We start from the raw sequence: 12,298 nt of genomic DNA, 5'->3' as shown, positions 1-12,298 counted from the left end.
TCTGGCAGCTTGGTGCCCCTAAGCCTGGAGGTCCATCTGAGGTTTATGGACTCCCCAGGAAGATGTTGTTCATAGATCCTTAGCATCTCGCAGGCTTCACTCTCACAACATTACCTAAAAACTAGGACCTGGTTTCCCCAAACTTCTTCTTGCACAGATCAGGGGTCACTAAGAATAGAATGAGGGTAGTCCTTCCTCGCACACACCATCTTCTTCCTCACCACAGGGCCCGAGAGCCTCTATAACACTGAGTGTGCTACCCTTTGTCCTTCATTCCACCCACTCACATCCCCAACCTAGCTTAGCCCTTATGTGCCCTTCAGACCCCAATCTAGCACCATTTCCTTAGAAAAGCCTTCCCTGTTCCCCTGACTCAGCCAAGTTGCTCTGTGGTATGGCCTTCTGTTGGTTTTGCCTTTGGTGTCAGATTCAGAAAAGTCATCACCAAGACCTACGTTAAGGGGCTCACCACCTATGTTTTCTTTTAGAAGTTTTATGGTATCAGGTCTTACGTTCAAGTCTTTAAACCATTTTGAGTTAATTTTTGTGTGTGATGTAAGACAGTAGTCCAGTTTTCCCTGCACCATTTATTAATGAGACTGTACTTTCCCCATTGTACATCCTTGGCTCCTTTGTTGTAAATTCATTGAGAGAGAATTCTGTCCTCTATTCTTTCCCATTGATCTATGTGTCTGTTTTTAAGCTAATACCATACTATTTTAGTTACCACAGCTTTGTAATTTAGTGTGAAATGAGGAAGCAGGATGCCTCCAGCTCTGCTCGTCTTTCTCTACATTGCTTTGCCTATTTGTGGGGTTTTGTTTGTTTTGTTTTTTGTTTTTGGTGATTCCACGCAAATTTTGGGATTCCTTATTTCTTTGAAAAATGCTATTGGGATTTTGATAAGGATCATGTTGAACCTACAAATTATTTTGAGTGGTATGGACATTTTAACAACACTGATTCTTCCAACCCATGAGCTCAGACTATCATTCCATTTAATTGTGTCTCCAATTCCTTTCATCAAGTGTCTTATAATTTTTAATATGTGAATCTTCCACTTGCTTGGTTAATTTATTCCTACGTAATTTATTCTTTGCGATGCAGTTGTAAATGGGATTCTTTTCTTGATTTCTCTGATAGTTTGTTATTAGTATGTAGACATGCAACTGATTTTTGTGTATTGATTTTGTATCCTGCAATTTCTGAATTTGTTTATTAGTTCTAACTTTTTTGATGGAGTCTTTAGGGATTTCTATGTATAATCTCATGTCATTTGCAAATAATGACAGTTTAATTTCTTCCTTTCCAATTTGGATGCCTTTTATTTCTTCTTTCTCTTGCCTAATTGCCCTGGCTAGAACTTCCAATACTATGTTGAATAGAAGTGGCGAGAGTGGGCATTCTTGTCTTGTTCCTGATCTTAAAGGAAAGACATTTCAGCTTTTGTTGAGCATGTTAGCTGTGGGCTTGTCATATACGGCCTCACCAAAAGCAAAAGTGACAAAAACAAAAATAAACAAGTGGGATTACATCAAACTAAAAAGCTCTTGCACAGCAAAGAAAACTATCAACAAAATGAAAAAGCATCCTACTAAATAGGAGAAAATATTTGCAAATCATGTATCTGATAAGGGGTTAATATCCAAAATATATGAAAAGCTCATACAACTCACTAGGAAAAAAACAAAAATGAAAACAAACAAAAACCAAAAAACACACAAACAATCTGATTTTTAAAAAATGGGCAGAAGGGGCACCTGGCTAGGCCAGTCAGTGGAGCACACGACTCTTGATCCCCAGGTTGTAAGTTCAAGCCCTGCACTGGGTGTATATTTTACTTAAATGAATAAATAAAAACTTTTAAAAAATGGGCAGATCTAAATAGACATTTTCCCAAAGAAGACATACAGACAGCAAGAGACACGTGAAAAGATGCTCAGCAGCACTAATCATAAGGGAAATGCAAGGCTCATTTGGGCAGCACTTATACTAAAATTGGGGCAATCATCAGGGAAATGTAAATCAAAACCACAATGAGTTAGCACTAAAATCTATTAGGATGGCTATTATCAAAAAGATAAGAAATAACAAGTATTGGCAAGAACGTGGAGAAAAGAGAACCCTCATGCACTGTTGGTGCGAATGCCAAATGTTGCAGCCACTGTGGAAAACAGTATGGAGGCTCCTCAAAAAATTGAAAATAGAACTACCATGTGATCCAGCAATTCCATTTTGGGGTATTTATCCAAAGAGAATGAAAATATTAGCTCAAAAAGATATATATACCTCCATGTTCACTGCAGCATTACTTACCAATAGTTAAGATATGGAAGTGAGCTAAGTATCATCAACAGAGGAGTGCATATAGAGGTGTGATGTATATAACCCATGGAATATGATTCAGCCACAGAAAGGAATAAAATTTTGCTGCAACATGGCCATTTGCAGCAACACGGATAGACACTGAGGGCATCATGCTAAGTGAAAAAAGCCAGAGAGAAAGATAAATACCAGATGATGTTTCCTACATGTGGAATACAAAACAGACTGAAAAGTGAACACCACCACCCCCAACTCCACCAAGCTCCTAGATACAGAGAACAGATTGGTGGTTGCCAGTGGCAGGGAATGGGAGAAGTGGATAAAGGGAAAGGGAGTCAAAGGGAAGAAAGGAAGGAAGAGAGGGAGGGAGGGTGGGAGGAAGGAAGGGAGAGAAAGGAAGAAAGGAAGAAAAGGAAAAGAAAAGAAAGAAAGACAGAGGGAGGGAGGAAGGGGGGAAGGAAGAAAGGAAGCTCAAGATAAAACATGTGACAATAAGTTTAAAAAAAATGTTTATTATGTGAATTTTATATTTCTATCATAAAATTTTAAGAATCTGACACTAGCAACTTATTGGCCGCATTCTTCTGGAAAATAACTTGAAATCATAAATGTTAGTTTCCTCATTTGTAAAATGGAGTAACGATATCAACCCTCCTTGTGAAGGATTAAATGAGATAATATACATAAAGTGCCCAGAGCAGTGCCTGACCCATGGTTAGGTTCTTAACAAATGACTTACTATGTTTGAGAAGTTTGAGATGGAAGCATGTCTTGGGGCACAGGACAAGGAGGGAGAGGTTTTATACATTTGTTCAGTTATAGCTTAGGGGTGCCCAGGTGGCCCAAGTGGCTCAGTCGACTGAGGCATCTGACTCTTGATTTTGGCTCATGTCATGATCTCATAGTTGTGAGATCCAGCCCTGCACTGGGCTCTGTGCTCAGCAGGGAGTCTGCTTGAGATTCTCTCTCTCCCTCTCCCTTGGCTCTCCTCCACTCACACATACACTCTCTCTAAAATAAAATCCTTAAAAATTACATGTATTATATATATTACATATATAATACCATTTGGATGTAAGAACTGAGGAGAAGACATGGAAAGTAAGATCAGAAGAATTGGCAGGGGTCAAATAAAGATGGTTCTTATGAAAGATTCTAGAAATGTAGACATGGACACACATATTTATTAAGTACCTAGATGTCATGGATCCATGAGAAAGGATTACAATAAACTACGCGGAAGAAGAAAGTCTTATTGGGGAGATGGTAAAGGGCCAAGTTTCAGGCAAACAGAAATGGAGCATCCATGTAGTTCTTGGGAGTCCTACATTTGTATAAATTCCCACATTCGCCCAAATCCCTACATTCCCTCAAAATCCTACTCTAATAGAAAGACGCTTTCCCACACACCTCAATTTCATTTTTATTGCACTTTGTGTTTTCAAGCCCCTCCTTGGTCAATTCATGTCTCCTTAGCATACGACCAAGCTCTGGTGTAGACCACTACAGCAAACAGCTCACTATAAGCAGACAAGACTCTAAGATTTATGCTAGCCTTCAACAAAACGCCAGTGGGATAGGTACTACTTAGGGAATTCTTTTCTGGAAAAACTTATAGGATCCTTTATTTGGTCCCCAAGAGATGGCAGTGAGGAAACTCCTCTGGCCTTTGATAAATAGACCAAATAAACCTATTGGCATTGTGTGAATTATTTTTTTCTCTTCCTTCAAAGTACTGAAGAGGCATCCCCCTACAAGGAAAAAAAAAATAAAAGAAAATGATAAATATAGTCTGGTCTCATGCTCAGTCTAGCAGCAGGCGGGGGGTGGGGGAAGCAGGCTCCCTGCTGAGCAGAGAGCCTGATGCGGGACTCGATCCCAGGACCCTGAGATCATGATCTGAGCCGAAGGCAGAGGCCCAACCCAATGAGCCACTCACTCATGGAACAACTTTTCTCTCCTTCGCAGCGCTTACCTCAGCTTGTAGGGTTTGTGGAGTGAGACCATGTGTGTTTTCGGTTCACTCTGAAGTCCGAGGCTCGGAGCAGAGAGCTGGCACATAGCATGTGCCCAGGAAATATCTCTTGAGTGAATGAATGATCATGAAGGTGGACACAAAAGAAACAGGGAGAAGTAACTCACAGGTGCCCAATGGAAACCCCACATGTACTCCATCTTAGACATCTGATATCCGAAGAGGACTAGACCTCCAGGCCTCCATTAGCGCTGCACAAGGCCTGAATTACGGGCTTCTGGTGGCCTCTTGTCAAGCCCCAGCTCTGCACATGGTGAACCCTGTGTTCGAGAAGATGGATTCCCTGGCAGCCCACAGGGCTCCGGGCTTAGATGGCCTTCTGACCACCCAGGCATCGTGCAGGGAATTTGTTCAGGACAGACAGAACTGTGACTCATCTCTGGACAAGGCCCTCGAAGCCTGGAAGGGGGGAAGAGAGCCAACTCACCCAAGAGGCCAGGAGGAACTTTTCAGCTGAGGCCACAGAACCCCCAGGGGGTGGTCCGGAGGCTGCCCAGCACCAGTGGTGGTACTCCTTGCTGGGAACAATCTAGCTTCACACCTCAGCTACCTTTTCGGCACCAGCTTCCCAGTGGTGAGGCTCTTATTAAATTTGGGATTACCATGTGTAAAGCACAGTCTGAATTTTGTTTGCTCTGCCATGTAACTCGCCTTTCCAAACACTCAGTCAGAGCGGCCCGTTAATCTACTGACCACAGGCTTAATCGGCAGGCGGCCAGGAGGCCCCACCAAATTCCTCCTGACCCTTTGTTACCTGGCCTGGAAGGGAGAGACCCCTTGTTTGGGAAGTGTTTCTCCTCCCCCCGAACATTTTCAGTATTAAGAGTCTTTTGTCACCACAAATCTGAAGCAGGGGATTATGACGGGTAGGCTGTCACCCAGATTGTTTCTTGCAGGGGATAACGGGAAAAGTTTGCGGGCTGGCCTAATGAAACCTTTATTCGGGGAACAATACCGTTTCCATTAAGCTAAGGCTCAGGCCCTAACAATGCCTCAGAACAAACCCAATTTGAATATTTAATTTGGGATGCCAGGGGCTGAGTAAACACCTCTCCCCCTCAGCCCCTCTCTGGAGACCCCTTGCAGCAAATCTGAGGAAGATTCCAGAGTCATTAATGTCAGGTTGGCAGCAACCGTGGAAAGATCTAAATCTTTAATATTTCACTGACATCAAGGAATGCTGTTTAGTCGTAACTGCCCCCCACCAAAAAAAAAAAAAAAAAAAAGGGATGAGAATGCTAATCATATAAGCGACCAACTGGAATCTGTTCTGAGACTTGCAGGCAACACAGACTTTCAAATGAGAGCGCTCCCCACCCCACATGCTCACAATCCACCACCAAGCCCCAAGACAAACTGCTAAATATGCTGGATCATTTTTTTAAATGGCTGTAGTGATGCCAAACACACCATTTAGGGAATGGAATTTTCGGTGTCTTCCTCCTCTACCTGGCAACCAGGCAGTGAGGCTACAGATACTTGAGAGATGGGTTGTGTGTGGGCTCCTCTGCGCTCAGAGTAGAATCGCTCAAGAATGATTCCTTTGCAGCTCACTGGGGGTTTTCTTGTCCATAGCCATGGCGTGTCTGTGGATCCTTGGTCTCCTCTTTGCCTCTTGCTTCCTGGGGACACATCTTGTGTTCTGCCCTCCCAGCGATGGTAATGGGTCCTACCGAGTTTGTGGGTTGGCTCTATTTCCTCATTTCTTCTGCTGCCCTTAATTTTCATACTCTCTACTGAGAGTACAGATGATGAGAAGCTTTTTACTCACTGTACAGGGGGTGAATCACCCCTGACACACTTGATTTCTCTGCCATAAACCTGGCTTCTACCTCACCAGGGAAGAAAGGCAGGGCAAACAGGGGAGGAATGTCTGGTGTGGTGGACCTGGTGGCCTCTGAGCCTAATCTCAGCCCAGGAGAACAGGCCACAGGTGACCTCATGTGGGAGCAGCAGCCGTGGCTACGGTGCCGAACACCATCTGAGACATTCTAACCGACTCCCTAACACCCATTCCAGGGGTTTGACCATCAAGTCCTAAGACAAAGAAAACATTGCTGGTGATTTTAGAGACTGGCCACCAGGAGCAGCTAACCACCAGCGACCGCCTGGAGTCCTGGGAGGCCAGAGTCCCAACAAAGCTCCTTCGCAAGCAGGATGTGTGTATGTGTGTGTGGCAGGAAATAAAGGCTTGGCACCTGACTTTTGAAGGGTGGCTGACCTCTGATCTGTCTGTGGTTCAGGCCCCAGTCTGGCCCCACGATGTCATCACAGCCACAGCAGGGCCCTCGGCTCAGACATGGCTCTCCACTGTTGATTTGCTCCAATGACTCTACCGATCCAACACCCAAGCCCTGGGGATGTCCCCCTTTTTTCCTCTGCACTCAAATGAACGAATAAGCCTTCTTTCTAACAGGATCTTCCCTCTGGGCCAGGGTCTCACAGGAAGAATGGCCAGGGTTCATCTGGGCACGCCATTCCCGCAGCAGAAATGGTGCTGGCCAGAGACGGCTGGGCAGGTCAGACATTCCACTTCTTTGAGCCTCAATCTCATCTCTCCCCAAACAGTTGAATAATGACAACAAAATCAGAGGGTGGATGGGACGATGCGATGGAAGCAATTGAAGTGCTCAGCACACAGTGAGTGCTCCGTGAGCATGAGTTGCTGCTTCTGCCTCCTGTGGGTTGTTTCTAGCCCTCGGTTGAAGTTTTCTTTCCTTTAAGTAGTCCCAGGGTTGTAAGGACACGTGATCACTGAAGACAACTTCTGGAGGTGTTTCTTGGGAGGTTTTTGACATTTCTGCCAGTTCCTGAATGCGGCCTAGGAAAAAGGGTGGAGGTGGGGCCAGAGGTATCCTGGGCTGGTTCTTGTCTGGCCGGCCATCAACCACTCTGTGCCAGGTGCCAGTATGCCTCCATGAATGAGCCACTGCTCCCTGCTCACATGGGTGGGAGCCGGGGCAGGGCAGGGTGGGGGGGTTGTGCCTGGAGAAGGTCCTGTGCTGGTCACACACCAAAGACAGACCTGGGGCTCTGCACTCAACAGCTCACAAGTGTTCTCACTCCACATCCTTGTAAGAGTCACTGCAGGTCAGCAGACTGGATGGTCCACCACTGTTCCCAGCTAGAGTCCAGTCGTCTCAGCCAGATGGATGCTCTCTGCTGACTCTCAAGGCCTCAGCTGGCTCCGTGTTTTCTCCCTTCATCTGTCATCTTCTGCCTGAATGACTATATCAACTTCTCATGGTGCCTTCTACTTCGTCTTACACTTCCCATTCTCCTTAGAGCAGCAACAGAGAAATCAAGATCATGTCACTCCTTTTCTTAAGATCTTTCAGAAGAGGGATGCCTGGGTGGCTCAGTCAGTTAAGCATCTGCCTTCTGCTCAGGTCATGATCCCAGGGTCCCAGGATTGAGCCCTGCATCAGGCTCCCTGCTCGGCGAGGAGCCTGCTTCTCTCTCTATCTGCCTTTGCCTGCCACTCTGCCTGCTTGTGCTCTCTCTCTCTCTGATAAACAAACAAACAAACAAACAAACAAAATCTTTAAAAAAAAAAAAAAAAAGGATCTTCCAGAAGTTTCCCACTGCAATAAAATCCAGTTTCTCCTCCATGGACTCCAAGGTCCTGGACAGTCCACCTCACACCATGCACTTGACATGTGCTGTGCTTAACTCACTCCGACTCTGCAGATTTGCTTCTGCCTCAGGACCTTTGCCCTGGCTGTTACTTCTGCCCAGAATTCTCTTCCTTTCAATCTCCAAAGCTTGGGTCTTTCTTACCATTCTTGACTTTATATCTAAAGGAGGCCCATCACTTTCTAAAGTAGCAACTCATTTTATGGTCTTCATCAGACTCACCCTGATTTGAGCCAGTCTTCTTTGCATGCAGGTAGTTTGCCTTTCTCCCCCACATTAGAATGCTGCTCTGTGAGGTCAGGGAATTTGTTGTCTGGTTTACAACTCTCCTGAGTGCCTGGCACCTGTTTTGGTTTGATGAGCCTCTATGGGATGAGTGGATCTTTATCTCATTTAACCCCATGTTCCTGCCAAGTCAAACATTTTCCAAAATCACCCCTGTGCCTTACTTAGCTCATCAGCTGCCTACCCTGGTAGGGTCTTCCCTACCACTGCCACTATTTCAAGGCCCACGACTGACAAATCTGGCCTCTTCTTCCAAAGTACACTTACTCCTCCTTTATCCCTAGTAACCCTTCAGCCAGTCCCTCCCCACAGATCTGCATTATTTGAGGACACGCTCCATCTTCCTAGGAGTTTATAAGGGCTGCATGGGCCTCATTCTCTCTTTCCCATGTTGGGGGGAGGTCATGGAGGTAGGTGTATGCACCGTCCAGTCAGGAGAGCGCTCCAGACTCCAGGTAACATTGTAAAGCTGATAAAAGGCTTTTGACTCCCATTTCTTTTCCTTCCCCAGCTCCTGGAGACCCTTTACTTCCCCTAGGTTCCCAGTGTCCTCTCCTCATTCCCCCCTCCCCATTTCACTTCCCCATCCCCACTAGGGCCTGTTCTCAGATCTTTCACACCAAGGACCATGACAGTGTCATCCCTGCCAAGAAGAGCCCCATTTTAACAGTACCCCCCACATTGAGCTAATGGGAAGATGTTCTGTTGGTGGAATTTTAGTATTAATGACACATTTTTTTCTTTCCCACCCAAGAACTTTCTTTAAATCTTTAAATCTTGCCACGTAGGGAATTACTTGTTCTGCATCTGGGGAGCTCGGGGGGGGGGTCTTATGACCAGGACAGAGGCTGGTCTTGGACCTCCTTGGGGTTTTCCCTTAGTACCCCTGAGGGTACTAAGTTTTTCCCTTAGTACCCTCGATACCTAGGAAAATAGTGTGAGTGAACTGTTACATCCTGGGGGTTATACCCACAGAAAGAACAGAAATGAGCTTCTAGTCCTACAGCCTCACCCTGTCTCATCACTGCTACCTCTCTTTTTGAGTGTGTAAGAGGATGTTAGGCAAGGCCCATCTCAGGGGCCCAGGAGGCATCAGGATATGAAGACCCCCGATCCCAAGTGCCCAAGAACTTCAGATCATGAAGCTGGGAGTGGTGTGTGTGGAGGTCCTACCTCATCCACCGTTGAGGTCCTTCCACACCTCCACACGTCCCCGGCCAAGTGGCGCAAAGGGGCTCGCATTCCCAGTACAGTCGGTTCAGACTTTTGGGCTGACCAACCCGATCTTCACCCGAAATCCTGCTCTTTGTAGTTCAAGCCCAGATTTTGAATCTTCCTCCTTGTCACTTGCGTCCCCAGTCCACACTGCTGTTTCTTCCACCAGGACCACCCTGTTACAGGAACCTCTTCAACAGGATCTCCACTTCTTTTAAACTACCCTCCCTCCAGCATTCAGAATGAGCTTTAAAAAAAAATCCCCATCTGATTATGTCATTCCCACTACTCCAAACCATTTTGTGGCTGCTCATCAGACTCCAGATAAAAACTCAAACTCACTCGGTCCTGTACCATCTGGCCTTCATGAATCCCACATCCCTCCTCCCAAGGCTCCCCTCTCCCTCCTCAGAGGTAACAGCTCTGCCGTACCCTGGGGCCTGCCATCTACCTTCCTCCCTGTGAGCTCCTCAGGCCCACCATCACTGCTTTCCATGACTGCTCCTTCTCACAGCCGAGACCCTCAGGGAGGCCTTCTGCATCCATCCTGTCGGAAGTAAGGGCCCTTTAGAATTTTCTACCAATAGGACTTGATCTGTTTTTCATAGAATTTATCACAAGTTATAATCATCACATTTACTGTTTAGAACAGAAGCTACGTGTGGAGAGCAATTCTGTCTTTCTCTCTAGGCTCTAGAATCTAACGGGGTCTTTCTATTTACAATTATTAGATCCAAAGCACTAACAGGGGGTTAGATTTATTAGATAAGTGGATAAAAATGAATGCTCTAGGGCCTCCCCACACCTGAACACCCAGATCCAGTCCGCAACCGAGCAAGGCAGGATACTGAGGTCATTCCAGAACCTTTCAAGACAAGGCCTCCTTAGAAGGACTCAGTATTCTCTAGGCTCTAGGACTAAGCTAATGCAGGGGAACTTTTCTTGGCAGCATCATAGAATGTGAATTCCCCGAGGTGATGAAGATCTTGGGCCCTGAGGGATAATGGAAGGTTTTTATCTTGAATACTTCAGAATTTAGTGTGAAACGGGAAATTAAATGATCTAGTTCAGAGAGGAGGAAAGTGATGCCCAGAAAGTAAGTAGCTTGCCTGAAATCACTAGTTTGTTATGGGTAAAGCCCGGGTTGGAATCAAGTTATTCTGATTCTGACTCCATTGTTCTTTCTCCTGAAGCTTATTTTCTCTTGCATCTTCTCCGAAAAGAAGAGAGTGGCTTGCCTGTGGTATTGGCTAGTATATTGACCCATATATATCCTCTTTTTGGATTTTCAAAATGTCAGTCACCATGTAATTCAAGACATTTTAGGCCAGACATTATCTCAAAGCTTTTGGTACCTCAAGGTACACTTAAGGAAAGTCCTCCAGGGAGAAGAGATCAAGGTTTGTATGTTATCTATAGCTGTGTAACAAACTGCCCCAAACCTTTCATTAGCTCATGATTCTTGGAGTAGGAACTTTGGGCTGGTCTCAGCTGGGCAGTTTTTCTGCTGGCTCATGCAGCTCACTCAACACAGTTCAGCAGCCAGTCCACTAGGCACTGTTATGTCCTGGATGCCATCACTCACATGACTGGGATAATGGGGACAAATGGGTCCCAGGTGTCCCACATCCAGCAGGAGAGCTTGTGGTTTTTCACATGGTAGCTAGGTTCCAAAAGTGTTAAGAGAGACCAAACTCCCTTGCACAAGAGATGTTCCTATCTCTGTTTCAACTCATAGTGTCTCCCTAGCCAAAGTAAGCCAAATCAAGGTGAGAATCAGTGGTGGAGAAAAACAGATTTTGTTTCTCCATGAGCAGAGCTGCAAAATATTGTTTAGTTTTCCCAATCTACCACACGGGTGGGGACTCATGAACACCTTCAGTATCATATTCATACTGAAGACTGTTGTAACCTTCCTATGGTTTATCTAGTCTATTTGTGGGGAGGAAGGGAGCAGAAAAGGAGGCTGAGGCTAGAAAAAGCCCCCGGCGGTGAAGTGAGGGGAAAAACACAGACAGCAGGCTGGAGACTCAGAGGCCTCGGTCCCTCAGCTCAGGTGGTTCTACTGAAGTGGGCTGACTGGAATACCTGGGAAGAGAGGAGAACACCTCAGACAGCTTGGGAGCTGGGAGCTGTCGCATTCTCGTTGGCTCTTGGCTTCATGAGATGCCACTTATGTAAGTGGTTTGGCCAAGAGAAAGAGAGAGAGGGAGTGCATTCCACTGGAAACACAGAACGGTCAGGGCTGTGCCCTCTGCTCCTAAAAATAAAGCCTGTAAAGGAAAATGAAGGCTAATGCACCTGGAGGTGAAACCACAGGTCAGGTGGGCAAAGCTTTTAAATGTAGTGTCTTCTGCGTTGGGTACAGCATGGTGACATTCCCCAAGCTCAAGGAGAGCTCGGCCATCAGGAGGCAGCGTTCACTTCAAGACAGTGACGGCCGAGCTCACTTTCTGACCCTGTCGAACAGAATCATGCTAAACTTCCAAATTTCTCACATTGGTGAGCTGCAAGCAGTAAAAAGCAAGAATTTCATTTAAAAGCAGCGTCCTTATTCTAGGTTGAGTAGGCAATTTTTCCACGACGAACCAATATTTTCCCATCCCTCCGCCAAAGCGTCCCTGTGGACCTGGCCTGGGCCGGTGAGGTGATAGCGCCCACCCGGGAAGGCAGAGGGGCTTCCAAACGAGGTGAGGGAGGGACGCTGCTCGGAGGACTTTTTCTTGTATTTCCAGACAAATTAAAAACCTCCTTACCAGCCATTCATTCGGAGGAGGCCGCTTCCTTCCTCCACAGGGGGGC

General features: G+C 46.0%; 1 long non-coding RNA gene across 1 annotated transcript; it reads right to left on the bottom strand.

Moving 5' to 3' along the window:
- Positions 1-3,736: 3,736 nt before the first annotated feature.
- Positions 3,737-12,298, bottom strand: LOC309871000. Its single transcript, XR_014314931.1, has 3 exons — positions 12,253-12,298; positions 4,301-4,408; positions 3,737-4,076 (listed from the first exon to the last, which is right to left on the bottom strand). It is a non-coding gene; the product is annotated as an uncharacterized lncRNA (long non-coding RNA).

This window comes from Mustela nivalis (genome assembly GCF_964662115.1).
Source record: "Mustela nivalis genome assembly, chromosome: 8".
In the NCBI taxonomy this organism is placed as follows: Eukaryota; Metazoa; Chordata; class Mammalia; order Carnivora; family Mustelidae; genus Mustela; species Mustela nivalis.
This window is presented reverse-complemented; position numbering and strand designations above follow the sequence as displayed.